This window comes from Triturus cristatus, chromosome 10, assembly GCF_964204655.1.
Source record: "Triturus cristatus chromosome 10, aTriCri1.1, whole genome shotgun sequence".
Lineage (NCBI taxonomy): Eukaryota > Metazoa > Chordata > Amphibia > Caudata > Salamandridae > Triturus > Triturus cristatus.
In genome coordinates, this window is record NC_140593.1 from 856,520,918 (window position 1) to 856,541,115 (window position 20,198).

The 20,198-nt window shown below is 47.0% G+C and overlaps 22 non-coding genes across 22 annotated transcripts; all 22 read right to left on the reverse strand.

Annotated features, from left to right (window-relative positions):
* Positions 1–71: 71 nt before the first annotated feature.
* TRNAV-AAC (transfer RNA valine (anticodon AAC)) lies at positions 72–144 on the reverse strand. Its single transcript has one exon. It is a non-coding gene; the product is annotated as a tRNA-Val (tRNA).
* A 386-nt stretch (positions 145–530) lies between these two features.
* TRNAP-AGG (transfer RNA proline (anticodon AGG)) lies at positions 531–602 on the reverse strand. Its single transcript has one exon. It is a non-coding gene; the product is annotated as a tRNA-Pro (tRNA).
* A 441-nt stretch (positions 603–1,043) lies between these two features.
* TRNAV-UAC (transfer RNA valine (anticodon UAC)) lies at positions 1,044–1,116 on the reverse strand. Its single transcript has one exon. It is a non-coding gene; the product is annotated as a tRNA-Val (tRNA).
* A 385-nt stretch (positions 1,117–1,501) lies between these two features.
* On the reverse strand, positions 1,502–1,573 carry TRNAP-CGG (transfer RNA proline (anticodon CGG)). Its single transcript has one exon. It is a non-coding gene; the product is annotated as a tRNA-Pro (tRNA).
* Positions 1,574–3,872: 2,299 nt separating this feature from the next.
* On the reverse strand, positions 3,873–3,945 carry TRNAV-UAC (transfer RNA valine (anticodon UAC)). The gene has a single exon. It is a non-coding gene; the product is annotated as a tRNA-Val (tRNA).
* Positions 3,946–4,330: 385 nt separating this feature from the next.
* TRNAP-CGG (transfer RNA proline (anticodon CGG)) lies at positions 4,331–4,402 on the reverse strand. Its single transcript has one exon. It is a non-coding gene; the product is annotated as a tRNA-Pro (tRNA).
* A 1,337-nt stretch (positions 4,403–5,739) lies between these two features.
* On the reverse strand, positions 5,740–5,812 carry TRNAV-AAC (transfer RNA valine (anticodon AAC)). Its single transcript has one exon. It is a non-coding gene; the product is annotated as a tRNA-Val (tRNA).
* A 386-nt stretch (positions 5,813–6,198) lies between these two features.
* TRNAP-AGG (transfer RNA proline (anticodon AGG)) lies at positions 6,199–6,270 on the reverse strand. Its single transcript has one exon. It is a non-coding gene; the product is annotated as a tRNA-Pro (tRNA).
* A 441-nt stretch (positions 6,271–6,711) lies between these two features.
* Positions 6,712–6,784, reverse strand: TRNAV-UAC (transfer RNA valine (anticodon UAC)). Its single transcript has one exon. It is a non-coding gene; the product is annotated as a tRNA-Val (tRNA).
* Positions 6,785–7,169: 385 nt separating this feature from the next.
* On the reverse strand, positions 7,170–7,241 carry TRNAP-CGG (transfer RNA proline (anticodon CGG)). The gene has a single exon. It is a non-coding gene; the product is annotated as a tRNA-Pro (tRNA).
* A 1,338-nt stretch (positions 7,242–8,579) lies between these two features.
* Positions 8,580–8,652, reverse strand: TRNAV-AAC (transfer RNA valine (anticodon AAC)). The gene has a single exon. It is a non-coding gene; the product is annotated as a tRNA-Val (tRNA).
* A 385-nt stretch (positions 8,653–9,037) lies between these two features.
* On the reverse strand, positions 9,038–9,109 carry TRNAP-AGG (transfer RNA proline (anticodon AGG)). Its single transcript has one exon. It is a non-coding gene; the product is annotated as a tRNA-Pro (tRNA).
* An 899-nt stretch (positions 9,110–10,008) lies between these two features.
* On the reverse strand, positions 10,009–10,080 carry TRNAP-CGG (transfer RNA proline (anticodon CGG)). Its single transcript has one exon. It is a non-coding gene; the product is annotated as a tRNA-Pro (tRNA).
* A 1,796-nt stretch (positions 10,081–11,876) lies between these two features.
* Positions 11,877–11,948, reverse strand: TRNAP-AGG (transfer RNA proline (anticodon AGG)). The gene has a single exon. It is a non-coding gene; the product is annotated as a tRNA-Pro (tRNA).
* An 899-nt stretch (positions 11,949–12,847) lies between these two features.
* TRNAP-CGG (transfer RNA proline (anticodon CGG)) lies at positions 12,848–12,919 on the reverse strand. The gene has a single exon. It is a non-coding gene; the product is annotated as a tRNA-Pro (tRNA).
* A 1,796-nt stretch (positions 12,920–14,715) lies between these two features.
* Positions 14,716–14,787, reverse strand: TRNAP-AGG (transfer RNA proline (anticodon AGG)). Its single transcript has one exon. It is a non-coding gene; the product is annotated as a tRNA-Pro (tRNA).
* Positions 14,788–15,228: 441 nt separating this feature from the next.
* TRNAV-UAC (transfer RNA valine (anticodon UAC)) lies at positions 15,229–15,301 on the reverse strand. The gene has a single exon. It is a non-coding gene; the product is annotated as a tRNA-Val (tRNA).
* A 385-nt stretch (positions 15,302–15,686) lies between these two features.
* TRNAP-CGG (transfer RNA proline (anticodon CGG)) lies at positions 15,687–15,758 on the reverse strand. Its single transcript has one exon. It is a non-coding gene; the product is annotated as a tRNA-Pro (tRNA).
* Positions 15,759–17,096: 1,338 nt separating this feature from the next.
* TRNAV-AAC (transfer RNA valine (anticodon AAC)) lies at positions 17,097–17,169 on the reverse strand. Its single transcript has one exon. It is a non-coding gene; the product is annotated as a tRNA-Val (tRNA).
* Positions 17,170–17,555: 386 nt separating this feature from the next.
* Positions 17,556–17,627, reverse strand: TRNAP-AGG (transfer RNA proline (anticodon AGG)). Its single transcript has one exon. It is a non-coding gene; the product is annotated as a tRNA-Pro (tRNA).
* Positions 17,628–18,068: 441 nt separating this feature from the next.
* Positions 18,069–18,141, reverse strand: TRNAV-UAC (transfer RNA valine (anticodon UAC)). The gene has a single exon. It is a non-coding gene; the product is annotated as a tRNA-Val (tRNA).
* A 385-nt stretch (positions 18,142–18,526) lies between these two features.
* TRNAP-CGG (transfer RNA proline (anticodon CGG)) lies at positions 18,527–18,598 on the reverse strand. Its single transcript has one exon. It is a non-coding gene; the product is annotated as a tRNA-Pro (tRNA).
* Between the last annotated feature and the right edge of the window lie 1,600 nt (positions 18,599–20,198).

Genomic DNA, 20,198 nt, shown 5'->3' on the forward strand with positions numbered 1-20,198 from the left:
CCGCCTCTTCTTAAGCTTGCATTGAGATAATAAGGTTTTAGAGGGTGCACATAAAAGCAGCTCATGCACAGTGTTTCTGCCCGGTCTCGAACCGGGGACCTTTCGCGTGTTAGGCGAACGTGATGACCACTACACTACAGAAACTCACTTGCTGTGTTTTACTGTTAGAGCAAGGTTCCTCTCAAGGGTTCTCTCTACTTTTATTCTGCTGTATCAGCAGCCACTCAGAAAGCGAGGAACAAGTGTGAAAACTGCAGAGATATCAGCCAACATACTTGCAATTAGACGTATTAAAAATTGACTTATGCAGGCATCGACAGACAAATATCTGATGCCTAAATGCCAGCAAGTACAGCTTGGGAAAGCATCACCTGGGACACACACAGACTAAGCATGAAGGCAGAAAAAGCACGGTGATCCATGTTTCTTATGAGGTTCAAAATATTTTGTGCAACAATGCGGCGAGTGTAATGAGAAATAGTCAGGCATTGTGAGTTTTGAGTAGGATTCGTATGTTTACCTCTGAAAAAGGGCTCGTCCGGGATTTGAACCCGGGACCTCTCGCACCCTAAGCGAGAATCATACCCCTAGACCAACGAGCCGAGGCACACAAGAGTTGCCTTTCGCACCGGCTCCGGGGATTATTGGCAGCGAGTTAGTGAATGCTTCACCCAAAGCAAGCAACTGCACATGCTGCTCTCTTCTGCAATATGGTTGCTGTCTTTTCCATGGCCGTCATCGAACAAGAAATGAAAATGCCTCTATCCTTCAGACATTTTGTTTGTTCTAGGTGTATGCTCTCGGTGAGGTCAATAAAAGCATTTCTGCTCTCATGCCTTGCTTTCATGAAGGAGGCCCAACCTTCAGTACACAAGGACGTGCAAACGAATAGCGCAAACTATCGTCACTTCTCTTTTTGAGCTGTCACTGATACCCCTGGAGCACAGTACGTCACGCTGGTGAGGGATAGACAGCTTCCATTATCTCAGCTTTCCTATAAATTGAGAGAGTAAATGCAAACTGTGTGAAAAACAGAAAGTTGCTGTTTCTGCCCGGTCTCGAACCAGGGACCTTTCGCGTGTAAAGCGAACGTGATAACCACTACACTACAGAAACAGACACGCTTGCAGGAATCTTCTTGGCATGTAGTGGGCTGGAATGCACAGACCAAGGGCCAATGTCCATGAAGCTCAAAGTTGGACCCTCCTTACCCGATCTCTTTCTTTGGAAGAAAGGAACGAGGACCCCTTTTATTCCAAAAGGCGATTTTAAAACCATACCTGAAACCACACTAGAAAAACACTTTGCATTTAATTTTCCTACACTGATGGTCCACCCCATAAAAGCAGTTGCAAAGAAGTCCGGCACTGAAATTCTATACGCCAAAAGTGGGAAATAGCGTAGAGGGAAAGGAACTTTCTCACCATACACGGCGTCTTATAGCATTGAAAAGAAGAAATGGCCCTATATAATAAGCAGCCTAAAAATAATTCCACAGCATGGGCTCGTCCGGGATTTGAACCCGGGACCTCTCGCACCCGAAGCGAGAATCATACCCCTAGACCAACGAGCCTGATTCGCCAGTCGGCATTTTAACCAATTTCTGATGCGTCTTTCAGAAACAAAGCAGGGCTATTTGGCTGCTCTCTCTCTATGTGAACCACAAAAAGTCATGTTTTCTCTCAAGGTGTTGTTTTTTTCACTCTTGCAAGGAAGGGATCAGTCGATATCCTAGCTGCCAGAGAACAGAAAAAAGGTGCTGATGAGAACTGCAGGCACTTTCTGGCACTTGTACTCCTCTGCAAGTCCTGGACACTTGCCCCATAGACTTCCACCACAGATGCAAGGGAGGGCCTGCCAATTCTTGCTCCTAAGACAGAGGCATTTGATTCTTGTATTCAAACACGCTCACTCAGCGCTCGATCAGGCGAGATTTATATGAGTGGCTCGCAGGACTGAAACACTAACCTGGGAGCCCCAGGGTGGCTGAATTCCCAGGATGGCCATTTTTGGGCAAGTCACCTCCTTTCCTCCTGCCTCAATCTAGAATTGGCTGCAAATCACAAGATAGAGTTCAGTGTCCGTGTGTACTGCCTACTCCCAGATACCTCTCTGTCTTCCTTATGTAAATTAAAATTCGCAAGGGGGGACCAATGACAATCTGCTCCTCCCACATAACCAGGAAGCCCTGTTGAACATGTCTGCCTGTGTTGTTGCAGGGACAGTGCCTTCTCCGCCCAAAAGGTGGCAGGAGAGCCTCACAACAAAGATGGGATCAACTGCTTAATGAGAAACCAGCACGGCAGTTTGTGTGATGGAGTGCAAATTTAACGGAAGGTGTGCCTGAGGTGTCCCTTCCAGGAATACATGGAATTGTGATTGAGGGCCCAGCCTGATCGTTGGTGGATTTCTCGTCATATGTTACAGGTCCGTGCAAAGATTGTGGTGTGTGGGGAATGCACTGCAAAAAACAGGACGATTTAAGGGTGTAAAAGAAACCTGTCAGAAGTGGGATTTGAACCCACGCCTCCATGAGGAGACCAGAAGTCTCAATTGCACTGAAGATCAAGCTCTCTTGAGTCTGGCGCCTTAGACCACTCGGCCATCCTGACAGCCCTGGGTGTGTACAGATCTGACTCTTCTGACTGCACCTGCCAATGTTTGCACTTACAACGTTCACAGCAATGTCACAAGTGTAAAGACCCCACAATACAACATGGCATGACAAAAAAAAAGCTAGGCACAAGAGCGACCACTGATGGATGCGGATTACTTTGTTTCGTCTTGCAAAAGTAAAGGAAGTTTCCCATGGCTCTCTGGGTTCAAGGACCGCCTCTTCTTAAGCTTGCATTGAGATAATAAGGTTTTAGAGGGTGCACATAAAAGCAGCTCATGCACAGTGTTTCTGCCCGGTCTCGAAACGGGGACCTTTCGCGTGTTAGGCGAACGTGATGACCACTACACTACAGAAACTCACTTGCTGTGTTTTACTGTTAGAGCAAGGTTCCTCTCAAGGGTTCTCTCTACTTCTATTCTGCTGTATCAGCAGCCACTCAGAAAGCGAGGAACAAGTGTGAAAACTGCAGAGATATCAGCCAACATACTTGCAATTAGACGTATTAAAAATTGACTTATGCAGGCATCGACAGACAAATATCTGATGCCTAAATGCCAGCAAGTACAGCTTGGGAAAGCATCACCTGGGACACACACAGACTAAGCATGAAGGCAGAAAAAGCACGGTGATCCATGTTTCTTATGAGGTTCAAAATGTTTTGTGCAACAATGCGGCGAGTGTAATGAGAAATAGTCAGGCATTGTGAGTTTTGAGTAGGATTCGTATGTTTACCTCTGAAAAAGGGCTCGTCCGGGATTTGAACCCGGGACCTCTCGCACCCAAAGCGAGAATCATACCCCTAGACCAACGAGCCGAGGCACACAAGAGTCGCCTTTCGCACCGGCTCCGGGGATTATTGGCAGCAAGTTAGTGAATGCTTCACCCAAAGCAAGCAACTGCACATGCTGCTCTCTTCTGCAATATGGTTGCTGTCTTTTCCATGGCCGACATCGAACAAGAAATGAAAATGCCTCTATCCTTCAGACATTTTGTTTGTTCTAGGTGTATGCTCTCGGTGAGGTCAATAAAACCATTTCTGCTCTCATGCCTTGCTTTCATGAAGGAGGCCCAACCTTCAGTACACAAGGACGTGCAAACGAATAGCGCAAACTATCGTCACTTCTCTTTTTGAGCTGTCACTGATACCCCTGGAGCACAATACGTCACGCTGGTGAGGGATAGACAGCTTCCATTATCTCAGCTTTCCTATAAATGGAGAGAGTAAATGCAAACTGTGTGAAAAACAGAAAGTTGCTGTTTCTGCCCGGTCTCGAACCAGGGACCTTTCGCGTGTAAAGCGAACGTGATAACCACTACACTACAGAAACAGACACGCTTGCAGGAATCTTCTTGGCATGTAGTGGGCTGGAATGCACAGACCAAGGGCCAATGTCCATGAAACTCAAAGTTGGACCCTCCTTACCCGATCTCTTTCTTTGGAAGAAAGGAACGAGGACCCCTTTTATTCCAAAAGGCGATTTTAAAACCATACCTGAAACCACACTAGAAAAACACTTTGCATTTAATTTTCCTACACTGATGGTCCACCCCAGAAAAGCAGTTGCAAAGAAGTCCGGCACTGAAATTCTATACGCCAAAAGTGGGAAATAGCGTAGAGGGAAAGGAACTTTCTCACCATACACGGCGTCTTATAGCATTGAAAAGAAGAAATGGCCCTATATAATAAGCAGCCTAAAAATAATTCCACAGCATGGGCTCGTCCGGGATTTGAACCCGGGACCTCTCGCACCCGAAGCGAGAATCATACCCCTAGACCAACGAGCCTGATTCCCCAGTCGGCATTTTAAGCAATTTCTGATGCGTCTTTCAGAAACAAAGCAGGGCTATTTGGCTGCTCTCTCTCTATGTGAACCACAAAAAGTCATGTTTTCTCTCAAGGTGTTGTTTTTTTCACTCTTGCAAGGAAGGGATCAGTCGATATCCTAGCTGCCAGAGAGCAGAAAAAAGGCGCTGATGAGAACTGCAGGCACTTTCTGGCACTTGTACTCCTCTGCAAGTCCTGGACACTTGCCCCATAGACTTCCACCCCAGATGCAAGGGAGGGCCTGCCAATTCTTGCTCCTAAGACAGAGGCATTTGATTCTTGTATTCAAACACGCTCACTCAGCGCTCGATCAGGCTCGATCAGGCGAGATTTATATGAGTGGCTCGCAGGACTGAAACACTAACCTGGGAGCCCCAGGGTGGCTGAATTCCCAGGATGGCCATTTTTGGGCAAGTCACCTCCTTTCCTCCTGCCTCAATCTAGAATTGGCTGCAAATCACAAGATAGAGTTCAGTGTCCGTGTGTACTGCCTACTCCCAGATACCTCTCTGTCTTCCTTATGTAAATTAAAATTCGCAAGGGGGGACCAATGACAATCTGCTCCTCCCACATAACCAGGAAGCCCTGTTGAACATGTCTGCCTGTGTTGTTGCAGGGACAGTGCCTTCTCTGCCCAAAAGGTGGCAGGAGAGCCTCACAACAAAGATGGGATCAACTGCTTAATGAGAAACCAGCACGGCAGTTTGTGTGATGGAGTGCAAATTTAACGGAAGGTGTGCCTGAGGTGTCCCTTCCAGGAATACATGGAATTGTGATTGAGGGCCCAGCCTGATCGTTGGTGGATTTCTCGTCATATGTTACAGGTCCGTGCAAAGATTGTGGTGTGTGGGGAATGCACTGCAAAAAACAGGACGATTTAAGGGTGTAAAAGAAACCTGTCAGAAGTGGGATTTGAACCCACGCCTCCATGAGGAGACCAGAAGTCTCAGTTGCACTGAAGATCAAGCTCTCTTGAGTCTGGCGCCTTAGACCACTCGGCCATCCTGACAGCCCTGGGTGTGCACAGATCTGACTCTTCTGACTGCACCTGCCAATGTTTGCACTTACAACGTTCACAGCAATGTCACAAGTGTAAAGACCCCACAATACAACATGGCATGACAAAAAAAAAGCTAGGCACAAGAGCGACCACTGATGGATGCGGATTACTTTGTTTCGTCTTGCAAAAGTAAAGGAAGTTTCCCATGGCTCGCTGGGTTCAAGGACCGCCTCTTCTTAAGCTTGCATTGAGATAATAAGGTTTTAGAGGGTGCACATAAAAGCAGCTCATGCACAGTGTTTCTGCCCGGTCTCGAACCGGGGACCTTTCGCGTGTTAGGCGAACGTGATGACCACTACACTACAGAAACTCACTTGCTGTGTTTTACTGTTAGAGCAAGGTTCCTCTCAAGGGTTCTCTCTACTTCTATTCTGCTGTATCAGCAGCCACTCAGAAAGCGAGGAGCAAGTGTGAAAACTGCAGAGATATCAGCCAACATACTTGCAATTAGACGTATTAAAAATTGACTTATGCAGGCATCGACAGACAAATATCTGATGCCTAAATGCCAGCAAGTACAGCTTGGGAAAGCATCACCTGGGACACACAGAGACTAAGCATGAAGGCAGAAAAAGCATGGTGATCCATGTTTCTTATGAGGTTCAAAATATTTTGTGCAACAATGCGGCGAGTGTAATGAGAAATAGTCAGGCATTGTGAGTTTTGAGTAGGATTCGTATGTTTACCTCTGAAAAAGGGCTCGTCCGGGATTTGAACCCGGGACCTCTCGCACCCTAAGCGAGAATCATACCCCTAGACCAACGAGCCGAGGCACACAAGAGATGCCTTTCGCACCGGCTCCGGGGATTATTGGCACCGAGTTAGTGAATGCTTCACCCAAAGCAAGCAACTGCACATGCTGCTCTCTTCTGCAATATGGTTGCTGTCTTTTCCATGGCCGTCATCGAACAAGAAATGAAAATGCCTCTATCCTTCAGACATTTTGTTTGTTCTAGGTGTATGCTCTCGGTGAGGTCAATAAAACTATTTCTGCTCTCATGCCTTGCTTTCATGAAGTAGGCCCAACCTTCAGTACACAAGGACGTGCAAACGAATAGCGCAAACTATCGTCACTTCTCTTTTTGAGCTGTCACTGATACCCCTGGAGCACAGTACGTCACGCTGGTGAGGGATAGACAGCTTCCATTATCTCAGCTTTCCTATAAATTGAGAGAGTAAATGCAAACTGTGTGAAAAACAGAAAGCTGCTGTTTCTGCCCGGTCTCGAACCAGGGACCTTTCGCGTGTAAAGCGAACGTGATAACCACTACACTACAGAAACAGACACGCTTGCAGGAATCTTCTTGGCATGTAGTGGGCTGGAATGCACAGACCAAGGGCCAATGACCATGAAGCTCAAAGTTGGACCCTCCTTACCCGATCTCTTTCTTTGGAAGAAAGGAACGAGGACCCCTTTTATTCCAAAAGGCGATTTTAAAACCATACCTGAAACCACACTAGAAAAACACTTTGCATTTAATTTTCCTACACTGATGGTCCACCCCAGAAAAGCAGTTGCAAAGAAGTCCGGCACTGAAATTCTATACGCCAAAAGTGGGAAATAGCGTAGAGGGAAAGGAACTTTCTCACCATACACGGCGTCTTATAGCATTGAAAAGAAGAAATGGCCCTATATAATAAGCAGCCTAAAAATAATTCCACAGCATGGGCTCGTCCGGGATTTGAACCCGGGACCTCTCGCACCCGAAGCGAGAATCATACCCCTAGACCAACGAGCCTGATTCCCCAGTCGGCATTTTAAGCAATTTCTGATGCGTCTTTCAGAAACAAAGCAGGGCTATTTGGCTGCTCTCTCTCTATGTGAACCACAAAAAGTCATGTTTTCTCTCAAGGTGTTGTTTTTTTCACTCTTGCAAGGAAGGGATCAGTCGATATCCTAGCTGCCAGAGAGCAGAAAAAAGGCGCTGATGAGAACTGCAGGCACTTTCTGGCACTTGTACTCCTCTGCAAGTCCTGGACACTTGCCCCATAGACTTCCACCCCAGATGCAATTGAGGGCCTGCCAATTCTTGCTCCTAAGACAGAGGCATTTGATTCCTGGATTCAAACACGCTCACTCAGCGCTCGATCAGGCTCGATCAGGCGAGATTTATATGAGTGGCTCGCAGGACTGAAACACTAACCTGGGAGCCCCAGGGTGGCTGAATTTCCAGGATGGCCATTTTTGGGCAAGTCACCTCCTTTCCTCCTGCCTCAATCTAGAATTGGCTGCAAATCACAAGATAGAGTTCAATGTCCGTGTGTACTGCCTACTCCCAGATACCTCTCTGTCTTCCTTATGTAAATTAAAATTCGCAAGGGGGGTACCAATGACAATCTGCTCCTCCCACATAACCAGGAAGCCCTGTTGAACATGTCTGCCTGTGTTGTTGCAGGGACAGTGCCTTCTCCGCCCAAAAGGTGGCAGGAGAGCCTCACAACAAAGATGGGATCAACTGCTTAATGAGAAACCAGCACGGCAGTTTGTGTGATGGAGTGCAAATTTAACTGAAGGTGTGCCTGAGGTGTCCCTTCCAGGAATACATGGAATTGTGATTGAGGGCCCAGCCTGATCGTTGGTGGATTTCTCGTCATATGTTACAGGTCCGTGCAAAGATTGTGGTGTGTGGGGAATGCACTGCAAAAAACAGGACGATTTAAGGGTGTAAAAGAAACCTGTCAGAAGTGGGATTTGAACCCACGCCTCCATGAGGAGACCAGAAGTCTCAGTTGCACTGAAGATCAAGCTCTCTTGAGTCTGGCGCCTTAGACCACTCGGCCATCCTGACAGCCCTGGGTGGGTACAGATCTGACTCTTCTGACTGCACCTGCCAATGTTTGCACTTACAACGTTCACAGCAATGTCACAAGTGTAAAGACCCCACAATACAACATGGCATGACAAAAAAAAAGCTAGGCACAAGAGCGACCACTGATGGATGCGGATTACTTTGTTTCGTCTTGCAAAAGTAAAGGAAGTTTCCCATGGCTCTCTGGGTTCAAGGACCGCCTCTTCTTAAGCTTGCATTGAGATAATAAGGTTTTAGAGGGTGCACATAAAAGCAGCTCATGCACAGTGTTTCTGCCCGGTCTCGAACCGGGGACCTTTCGCGTGTTAGGCGAACGTGATGACCACTACACTACAGAAACTCACTTGCTGTGTTTTACTGTTAGAGCAAGGTTCCTCTCAAGGGTTCTCTCTACTTCTATTCTGCTGTATCAGCAGCCACTCAGAAAGCGAGGAACAAGTGTGAAAACTGCAGAGATATCAGCCAACATACTTGCAATTAGACGTATTAAAAATTGACTTATGCAGGCATCGACAGACAAATATCTGATGCCTAAATGCCAGCAAGTACAGCTTGGGAAAGCATCACCTGGGACACACACAGACTAAGCATGAAGGCAGAAAAAGCACGGTGATCCATGTTTCTTATGAGGTTCAAAATATTTTGTGCAACAATGCGGCGAGTGTAATGAGAAATAGTCAGGCATTGTGAGTTTTGAGTAGGATTCGTATGTTTACCTCTGAAAAGGGCTCGTCCGGGATTTGAACCCGGGACCTCTCGCACCCTAAGCGAGAATCATACCCCTAGACCAACGAGCCGAGGCACACAAGAGTCGCCTTTCGCACCGGCTCCGGGGATTATTGGCAGCGAGTTAGTGAATGCTTCACCCAAAGCAAGCAACTGCACATGCTGCTCTCTTCTGCAATATGGTTGCTGTCTTTTCCATGGACGTCATCGAACAAGAAATGAAAATGCCTCTATCCTTCAGACATTTTGTTTGTTCTATGTGTATGCTCTCGGTGAGGTCAATAAAACCATTTCTGCTCTCATGCCTTGCTTTCATGAAGGAGGCCCAACCTTCAGTACACAAGGACGTGCAAACGAATAGCGCAAACTATCGTCACTTCTCTTTTTGAGCTGTCACTGATACCCCTGGAGCACAGTACGTCACGCTGGTGAGGGATAGACAGCTTCCATTATCTCAGCTTTCCTATAAATTGAGAGAGTAAATGCAAACTGTGTGAAAAACAGAAAGTTGCTGTTTCTGCCCGGTCTCGAACCAGGGACCTTTCGCGTGTAAAGCGAACGTGATAACAACTACACTACAGAAACAGACACGCTAGCAGGAATCTTCTTGGCATGTAGTGGGCTGGAATGCACAGACCAAGGGCCAATGACCATGAAGCTCAAAGTTGGACCCTCCTTACCCGATCTCTTTCTTTGGAAGAAAGGAACGAGGACCCCTTTTATTCCAAAAGGCGATTTTAAAACCATACCTGAAACCACACTAGAAAAACACTTTGCATTTAATTTTCCTACATTGATGGTCCACCCCAGAAAAGCAGTTGCAAAGAAGTCCGGCACTGAAATTCTATACGCCAAAAGTGGGAAATAGCGTAGAGGGAAAGGAACTTTCTCACCATACACGGCGTCTTATAGCATTGAAAAGAAGAAATGGCCCTATATAATAAGCAGCCTAAAAATAATTCCACAGCATGGGCTCGTCCGGGATTTGAACCCGGGACCTCTCGCACCCGAAGCGAGAATCATACCCCTAGACCAACGAGCCTGATTCCCCAGTCGGCATTTTAAGCAATTTCTGATGCGTCTTTCAGAAACAAAGCAGGGCTATTTGGCTGCTCTCTCTCTATGTGAACCACAAAAAGTCATGTTTTCTCTCAAGGTGTTGTTTTTTTCACTCTTGCAAGGAAGGGATCAGTCGATATCCTAGCTGCCAGAGAGCAGAAAAAAGGCGCTGATGAGAACTGCAGGCACTTTCTGGCACTTGTACTCCTCTGCAAGTCCTGGACACTTGCCCCATAGACTTCCACCCCAGATTCAAGGGAGGGCCTGCCAATTCTTGCTCCTAAGACAGAGGCATTTGATTCCTGGATTCAAACACGCTCACTCAGCGCTCGATCAGGCTCGATCAGGCGAGATTTATATGAGTGGCTCGCAGGACTGAAACACTAACCTGGGAGCCCCAGGGTGGCTGAATTTCCAGGATGGCCATTTTTGGGCAAGTCACCTCCTTTCCTCCTGCCTCAATCTAGAATTGGCTGCAAATCACAAGATAGAGTTCAATGTCCGTGTGTACTGCCTACTCCCAGATACCTCTCTGTCTTCCTTATGTAAATTAAAATTCGCAAGGGGGGACCAATGACAATCTGCTCCTCCCACATAACCAGGAAGCCCTGTGGAACATGTCTGCCTGTGTTGTTGCAGGGACAGTGCCTTCTCCGCCCAAAAGGTGGCAGGAGAGCCTCACAACAAAGATGGGATCAACTGCTTAATGAGAAACCAGCACGGCAGTTTGTGTGATGGAGTGCAAATTTAACGGAAGGTGTGCCTGAGGTGTCCCTTCCAGGAATACATGGAATTGTGATTGAGGGCCCAGCCTGATCGTTGGTGGATTTCTCGTCATATGTTACAGGTCCGTGCAAACATTGTGGTGTGTGGGGAATGCACTGCAAAAAACAGGACGATTTAAGGGTGTAAAAGAAACCTGTCAGAAGTGGGATTTGAACCCACGCCTCCATGAGGAGACCAGAAGTCTCAGTTGCACTGAAGATCAAGCTCTCTTGAGTCTGGCGCCTTAGACCACTCGGCCATCCTGACAGCCCTGGGTGTGCACAGATCTGACTCTTCTGACTGCACCTGCCAATGTTTGCACTTACAACGTTCACAGCAATGTCACAAGTGTAAAGACCCCACAATACAACATTGCATGACAAAAAAAAAGCTAGGCACAAGAGCGACCACTGATGGATGCGGATTACTTTGTTTCGTCTTGCAAAAGTAAAGGAAGTTTCCCATGGCTCGCTGGGTTCAAGGACCGCCTCTTCTTAAGCTTGCATTGAGATAATAAGGTTTTAGAGGGTACACATAAAACCAGCTCATGCACAGTGTTTCTGCCCAGTCTCGAACCGGGGACCTTTCGCGTGTTAGGCTAACATGATGACCACTACACTACAGAAACTCACTTGCTCTATTTTACTGTTAGAGCAAGGTTCCTCTCAAGGGTTCTCTCTACTTCTATTCTGCTGTATCAGCAGCCACTCAGAAAGCGAGGAGCAAGTGTGAAAACTGCAGAGATATCAGCCAACATACTTGCAATTAGACGTATTAAAAATTGACTTATGCAGGCATCGACAGACAAATATCCGATGCCTAAATGCCAGCAAGTACAGCTTGGGAAAGCATCACCTGGGACACACAGAGACTAAGCATGAAGGCAGAAAAAGCATGGTGATCCATGTTTCTTATGAGGTTCAAAATATTTTGTGCAACAATGCGGCGAGTGTAATGAGAAATAGTCAGGCATTGTGAGTTTTGAGTAGGATTCGTATGTTTACCTCTGAAAAAGGGCTCGTCCGGGATTTGAACCCGGGACCTCTCGCACCCTAAGCGAGAATCATACCCCTAGACCAACGAGCCGAGGCACACAAGAGTTGCCTTTCGCACCGGCTCCGGGGATTATTGGCAGCGAGTTAGTGAATGCTTCACCCAAAGCAAGCAACTGCACATGCTGCTCTCTTCTGCAATATGGTTGCTGTCTTTTCCATGGCCGTCATCGAACAAGAAATGAAAATGCCTCTATCCTTCAGACATTTTGTTTGTTCTAGGTGTATGCTCTCGGTGAGGTCAATAAAACCATTTCTGCTCTCATGCCTTGCTTTCATGAAGTAGGCCCAACCTTCAGTACACAAGGACGTGCAAACGAATAGCGCAAACTATCGTCACTTCTCTTTTTGAGCTGTCACTGAAACCCCTGGAGCACAGTACGTCACGCTGGTGAGGGATAGACAGCTTCCATTATCTCAGCTTTCCTATAAATTGAGAGAGTAAATGCAAACTGTGTGAAAAACAGAAAGCTGCTGTTTCTGCCCGGTCTCGAACCAGGGACCTTTCGCGTGTAAAGCTAACGTGATAACCACTACACTACAGAAACAGACACGCTTGCAGGAATCTTCTTGGCATGTAGTGGGCTGGAATGCACAGACCAAGGGCCAATGACCATGAAGCTCAAAGTTGGACCCTCCTTACCCGATCTCTTTCTTTGGAAGAAAGGAACGAGGACCCCTTTTATTCCAAAAGGCGATTTTAAAACCATACCTGAAACCACACTAGAAAAACACTTTGCATTTAATTTTCCTACACTGATGGTCCACCCCAGAAAAGCAGTTGCAAAGAAGTCCGGCACTGAAATTCTATACGCCAAAAGTGGGAAATAGCGTAGAGGGAAAGGAACTTTCTCACCATACACGGCGTCTTATAGCATTGAAAAGAAGAAATGGCCCTATATAATAAGCAGCCTAAAAATAATTCCACAGCATGGGCTCGTCCGGGATTTGAACCCGGGACCTCTCGCACCCGAAGCGAGAATCATACCCCTAGACCAACGAGCCTGATTCCCCAGTCGGCATTTTAAGCAATTTCTGATGCGTCTTTCAGAAACAAAGCAGGGCTATTTGGCTGCTCTCTCTCTATGTGAACCACAAAAAGTCATGTTTTCTCTCAAGGTGTTGTTTTTTTCACTCTTGCAAGGAAGGGATCAGTCGATATCCTAGCTGCCAGAGAGCAGAAAAAAGGCGCTGATGAGAACTGCAGGCACTTTCTGGCACTTGTACTCCTCTGCAAGTCCTGGACACTTGCCCCATAGACTTCCACCCCAGATGCAAGGGAGGGCCTGCCAATTCTTGCTCCTAAGACAGAGGCATTTGATTCTTGGATTCAAACACGCTCACTCAGCGCTCGATCAGGCTCGATCAGGCGAGATTTATATGAGTGGCTCGCAGGACTGAAACACTAACCTGGGAGCCCCAGGGTGGCTGAATTGCCAGGATGGCCATTTTTGGGCAAGTCACCTCCTTTCCTCCTGCCTCAATCTAGAATTGGCTGCAAATCACAAGATAGAGTTCAATGTCCGTGTGTACTGCCTACTCCCAGATACCTCTCTGTCTTCCTTATGTAAATTAAAATTCGCAAGGGGGGACCAATGACAATCTGCTCCTCCCACATAACCAGGAAGCCCTGTTGAACATGTCTGCCTGTGTTGTTGCAGGGACAGTGCCTTCTCCGCCCAAAAGGTGGCAGGAGAGCCTCACAACAAAGATGGGATCAACTGCTTGATGAGAAACCAGCACGGCAGTTTGTGTGATGGAGTGCAAATTTAACGGAAGGTGTGCCTGAGGTGTCCCTTCCAGGAATACATGGAATTGTGATTGAGGGCCCAGCCTGATCGTTGGTGGATTTCTCGTCATATGTTACAGGTCCGTGCAAAGATTGTGGTGTGTGGGGAATGCACTGCAAAAAACAGGACGATTTAAGGGTGTAAAAGAAACCTGTCAGAAGTGGGATTTGAACCCACGCCTCCATGAGGAGACCAGAAGTCTCAGTTGCACTGAAGATCAAGCTCTCTTGAGTCTGGCGCCTTAGACCACTCGGCCATCCTGACAGCCCTGGGTGTGCACAGATCTGACTCTTCTGACTGCACCTGCCAATGTTTGCACTTACAACGTTCACAGCAATGTCACAAGTGTAAAGACCCCACAATACAACATGGGATGACAAAAAAAAAGCTAGGCACAAGAGCGACCACTGATGGATGCGGATTACTTTGTTTCGTCTTGCAAAAGTAAAGGAAGTTTCCCATGGCTCGCTGGGTTCAAGGACCGCCTCTTCTTAAGCTTGCATTGAGATAATAAGGTTTTAGAGGGTGCACATAAAAGACGCTCATGCACAGTGTTTCTGCCCAGTCTCGAACCGGGGACCTTTCGCGTGTTAGGCTAACGTGATGACCACTACACTACAGAAACTCACTTGCTGTGTTTTACTGTTAGAGCAAGGTTCCTCTCAAGGGTTCTCTCTACTTCTATTCTGCTGTATCAGCAGCCACTCAGAAAGCGAGGAGCAAGTGTGAAAACTGCAGAGATATCAGCCAACATACTTGCAATTAGACGTATTAAAAATTGACTTATGCAGGCATGGACAGACAAATATCTGATGCCTAAATGCCAGCAAGTACAGCTTGGGAAAGCATCACCTGGGACACACAGAGACTAAGCATGAAGGCAGAAAAAGCATGGTGATCCATGTTTCTTATGAGGTTCAAAATATTTTGTGCAACAATGCGGCGAGTGTAATGAGAAATAGTCAGGCATTGTGAGTTTTGAGTAGGATTCGTATGTTTACCTCTGAAAAAGGGCTCGTCCGGGATTTGAACCCGGGACCTCTCGCACCCTAAGCGAGAATCATACCCCTAGACCAACGAGCCGAGGCACACAAGAGATGCCTTTCGCACCGGCTCCGGGGATTATTGGCACCGAGTTAGTGAATGCTTCACCCAAAGCAAGCAACTGCACATGCTGCTCTCTTCTGCAATATGGTTGCTGTCTTTTCCATGGCCGTCATCGAACAAGAAATGAAAATGCCTCTATCCTTCAGACATTTTGTTTGTTCTAGGTGTATGCTCTCGGTGAGGTCAATAAAACCATTTCTGCTCTCATGCCTTGCTTTCATGAAGTAGGCCCAACCTTCAGTACACAAGGACGTGCAAACGAATAGCGCAAACTATCGTCACTTCTCTTTTTGAGCTGTCACTGATACCCCTGGAGCACAGTACGTCACGCTGGTGAGGGATAGACAGCTTCCATTATCTCAGCTTTCCTATAAATTGAGAGAGTAAATGCAAACTGTGTGAAAAACAGAAAGCTGCTGTTTCTGCCCGGTCTCGAACCAGGGACCTTTCGCGTGTAAAGCGAACGTGATAACCACTACACTACAGAAACAGACACGCTTGCAGGAATCTTCTTGGCATGTAGTGGGCTGGAATGCACAGACCAAGGGCCAATGACCATGAAGCTCAAAGTTGGACCCTCCTTACCCGATCTCTTTCTTTGGAAGAAAGGAACGAGGACCCCTTTTATTCCAAAAGGCGATTTTAAAACCATACCTGAAACCACACTAGAAAAACACTTTGCATTTAATTTTCCTACACTGATGGTCCACCCCAGAAAAGCAGTTGCAAAGAAGTCCGGCACTGAAATTCTATACGCCAAAAGTGGGAAATAGCGTAGAGGGAAAGGAACTTTCTCACCATACACGGCGTCTTATAGCATTGAAAAGAAGAAATGGCCCTATATAATAAGCAGCCTAAAAATAATTCCACAGCATGGGCTCGTCCGGGATTTGAACCCGGGACCTCTCGCACCCGAAGCGAGAATCATACCCCTAGACCAACGAGCCTGATTCCCCAGTCGGCATTTTAAGCAATTTCTGATGCGTCTTTCAGAAACAAAGCAGGGCTATTTGGCTGCTCTCTCTCTATGTGAACCACAAAAAGTCATGTTTTCTCTCAAGGTGTTGTTTTTTTCACTCTTGCAAGGAAGGGATCAGTCGATATCCTAGCTGCCAGAGAGCAGAAAAAAGGCGCTGATGAGAACTGCAGGCACTTTCTGGCACTTGTACTCCTCTGCAAGTCCTGGACACTTGCCCCATAGACTTCCACCCCAGATGCAAGGGAGGGCCTGCCAATTCTTGCTCCTAAGACAGAGGCATTTGATTCCTGGATTCAAACACGCTCACTCAGCGCTCGATCAGGCTCGATCAGGCGAGATTTATATGAGTGGCTCGCAGGACTGAAACACTAACCTGGGAGCCCCAGGGTGGCTGAATTTCCAGGATGGCCATTTTTGGGCAAGTCACCTCCTTTCCTCCTGCCTCAATCTAGAATTGGCTGCAAATCACAAGATAGAGTTCAATGTCCGTGTGTACTGCCTACTCCCAGATACCTCTCTGTCTTCCTTATGTAAATTAAAATTCGCAAGGGGGGTACCAATGACAATCTGCTCCTCCCACATAACCAGGAAGCCCTGTTGAACATGTCTGCCTGTGTTGTTGCAGGGACAGTGCCTTCTCCGCCCAAAAGGTGGCAGGAGAGCCTCACAACAAAGATGGGATCAACTGCTTAATGAGAAACCAGCACGGCAGTTTGTGTGATGGAGTGCAAATTTAACTGAAGGTGTGCCTGAGGTGTCCCTTCCAGGAATACATGGAATTGTGATTGAGGGCCCAGCCTGATCGTTGGTGGATTTCTCGTCATATGTTACAGGTCCGTGCAAAGATTGTGGTGTGTGGGGAATGCACTGCAAAAAACAGGACGATTTAAGGGTGTAAAAGAAACCTGTCAGAAGTGGGATTTGAACCCACGCCTCCATGAGGAGACCAGAAGTCTCAGTTGCACTGAAGATCAAGCTCTCTTGAGTCTGGCGCCTTAGACCACTCGGCCATCCTGACAGCCCTGGGTGGGTACAGATCTGACTCTTCTGACTGCACCTGCCAATGTTTGCACTTACAACGTTCACAGCAATGTCACAAGTGTAAAGACCCCACAATACAACATGGCATGACAAAAAAAAAGCTAGGCACAAGAGCGACCACTGATGGATGCGGATTACTTTGTTTCGTCTTGCAAAAGTAAAGGAAGTTTCCCATGGCTCTCTGGGTTCAAGGACCGCCTCTTCTTAAGCTTGCATTGAGATAATAAGGTTTTAGAGGGTGCACCTAAAAGCAGCACATGCACAGTGTTTCTGCCCGGTCTCGAACCAGGGACCTTTCGCGTGTTAGGCGAACGTGATGACCACTACACTACAGAAACTCACTTGCTGTGTTTTACTGTTAGAGCAAGGTTCCTCTCAAGGGTTCTCTCTACTTCTATTCTGCTGTATCAGCAGCCACTCAGAAAGCGAGGAACAAGTGTGAAAACTGCAGAGATATCAGCCAACATACTTGCAATTAGACGTATTAAAAATTGACTTATGCAGGCATCGACAGACAAATATCTGATGCCTAAATGCCAGCAAGTACAGCTTGGGAAAGCATCACCTGGGACACACACAGACTAAGCATGAAGGCAGAAAAAGCACGGTGATCCATGTTTCTTATGAGGTTCAAAATATTTTGTGCAACAATGCGGCGAGTGTAATGAGAAATAGTCAGGCATTGTGAGTTTTGAGTAGGATTCGTATGTTTACCTCTGAAAAAGGGCTCGTCCGGGATTTGAACCCGGGACCTCTCGCACCCTAAGCGAGAATCATACCCCTAGACCAACGAGCCGAGGCACACAAGAGTTGCCTTTCGCACCGGCTCCGGGGATTATTGGCAGCGAGTTAGTGAATGCTTCACCCAAAGCAAGCAACTGCACATGCTGCTCTCTTCTGCAATATGGTTGCTGTCTTTTCCATGGCCGTCATCGAACAAGAAATGAAAATGCCTCTATCCTTCAGACATTTTGTTTGTTCTAGGTGTATGCTCTCGGTGAGGTCAATAAAAGCATTTCTGCTCTCATGCCTTGCTTTCATGAAGGAGGCCCAACCTTCAGTACACAAGGACGTGCAAACGAATAGCGCAAACTATCGTCACTTCTCTTTTTGAGCTGTCACTGATACCCCTGGAGCACAGTACGTCACGCTGGTGAGGGATAGACAGCTTCCATTATCTCAGCTTTCCTATAAATTGAGAGAGTAAATGCAAACTGTGTGAAAAACAGAAAGTTGCTGTTTCTGCCCGGTCTCGAACCAGGGACCTTTCGCGTGTAAAGCGAACGTGATAACCACTACACTACAGAAACAGACACGCTTGCAGGAATCTTCTTGGCATGTAGTGGGCTGGAATGCACAGACCAAGGGCCAATGTCCATGAAGCTCAAAGTTGGACCCTCCTTACCCGATCTCTTTCTTTGGAAGAAAGGAACGAGGACCCCTTTTATTCCAAAAGGCGATTTTAAAACCATACCTGAAACCACACTAGAAAAACACTTTGCATTTAATTTTCCTACACTGATGGTCCACCCCATAAAAGCAGTTGCAAAGAAGTCCGGCACTGAAATTCTATACGCCAAAAGTGGGAAATAGCGTAGAGGGAAAGGAACTTTCTCACCATACACGGCGTCTTATAGCATTGAAAAGAAGAAATGGCCCTATATAATAAGCAGCCTAAAAATAATTCCACAGCATGGGCTCGTCCGGGATTTGAACCCGGGACCTCTCGCACCCGAAGCGAGAATCATACCCCTAGACCAACGAGCCTGATTCGCCAGTCGGCATTTTAACCAATTTCTGATGCGTCTTTCAGAAACAAAGCAGGGCTATTTGGCTGCTCTCTCTCTATGTGAACCACAAAAAGTCATGTTTTCTCTCAAGGTGTTGTTTTTTTCACTCTTGCAAGGAAGGGATCAGTCGATATCCTAGCTGCCAGAGAACAGAAAAAAGGTGCTGATGAGAACTGCAGGCACTTTCTGGCACTTGTACTCCTCTGCAAGTCCTGGACACTTGCCCCATAGACTTCCACCACAGATGCAAGGGAGGGCCTGCCAATTCTTGCTCCTAAGACAGAGGCATTTGATTCTTGTATTCAAACACGCTCACTCAGCGCTCGATCAGGCGAGATTTATATGAGTGGCTCGCAGGACTGAAACACTAACCTGGGAGCCCCAGGGTGGCTGAATTCCCAGGATGGCCATTTTTGGGCAAGTCACCTCCTTTCCTCCTGCCTCAATCTAGAATTGGCTGCAAATCACAAGATAGAGTTCAGTGTCCGTGTGTACTGCCTACTCCCAGATACCTCTCTGTCTTCCTTATGTAAATTAAAATTCGCAAGGGGGGACCAATGACAATCTGCTCCTCCCACATAACCAGGAAGCCCTGTTGAACATGTCTGCCTGTGTTGTTGCAGGGACAGTGCCTTCTCCGCCCAAAAGGTGGCAGGAGAGCCTCACAACAAAGATGGGATCAACTGCTTAATGAGAAACCAGCACGGCAGTTTGTGTGATGGAGTGCAAATTTAACGGAAGGTGTGCCTGAGGTGTCCCTTCCAGGAATACATGGAATTGTGATTGAGGGCCCAGCCTGATCGTTGGTGGATTTCTCGTCATATGTTACAGGTCCGTGCAAAGATTGTGGTGTGTGGGGAATGCACTGCAAAAAACAGGACGATTTAAGGGTGTAAAAGAAACCTGTCAGAAGTGGGATTTGAACCCACGCCTCCATGAGGAGACCAGAAGTCTCAATTGCACTGAAGATCAAGCTCTCTTGAGTCTGGCGCCTTAGACCACTCGGCCATCCTGACAGCCCTGGGTGTGTACAGATCTGACTCTTCTGACTGCACCTGCCAATGTTTGCACTTACAACGTTCACAGCAATGTCACAAGTGTAAAGACCCCACAATACAACATGGCATGACAAAAAAAAAGCTAGGCACAAGAGCGACCACTGATGGATGCGGATTACTTTGTTTCGTCTTGCAAAAGTAAAGGAAGTTTCCCATGGCTCTCTGGGTTCAAGGACCGCCTCTTCTTAAGCTTGCATTGAGATAATAAGGTTTTAGAGGGTGCACATAAAAGCAGCTCATGCACAGTGTTTCTGCCCGGTCTCGAAACGGGGACCTTTCGCGTGTTAGGCGAACGTGATGACCACTACACTACAGAAACTCACTTGCTGTGTTTTACTGTTAGAGCAAGGTTCCTCTCAAGGGTTCTCTCTACTTCTATTCTGCTGTATCAGCAGCCACTCAGAAAGCGAGGAACAAGTGTGAAAACTGCAGAGATATCAGCCAACATACTTGCAATTAGACGTATTAAAAATTGACTTATGCAGGCATCGACAGACAAATATCTGATGCCTAAATGCC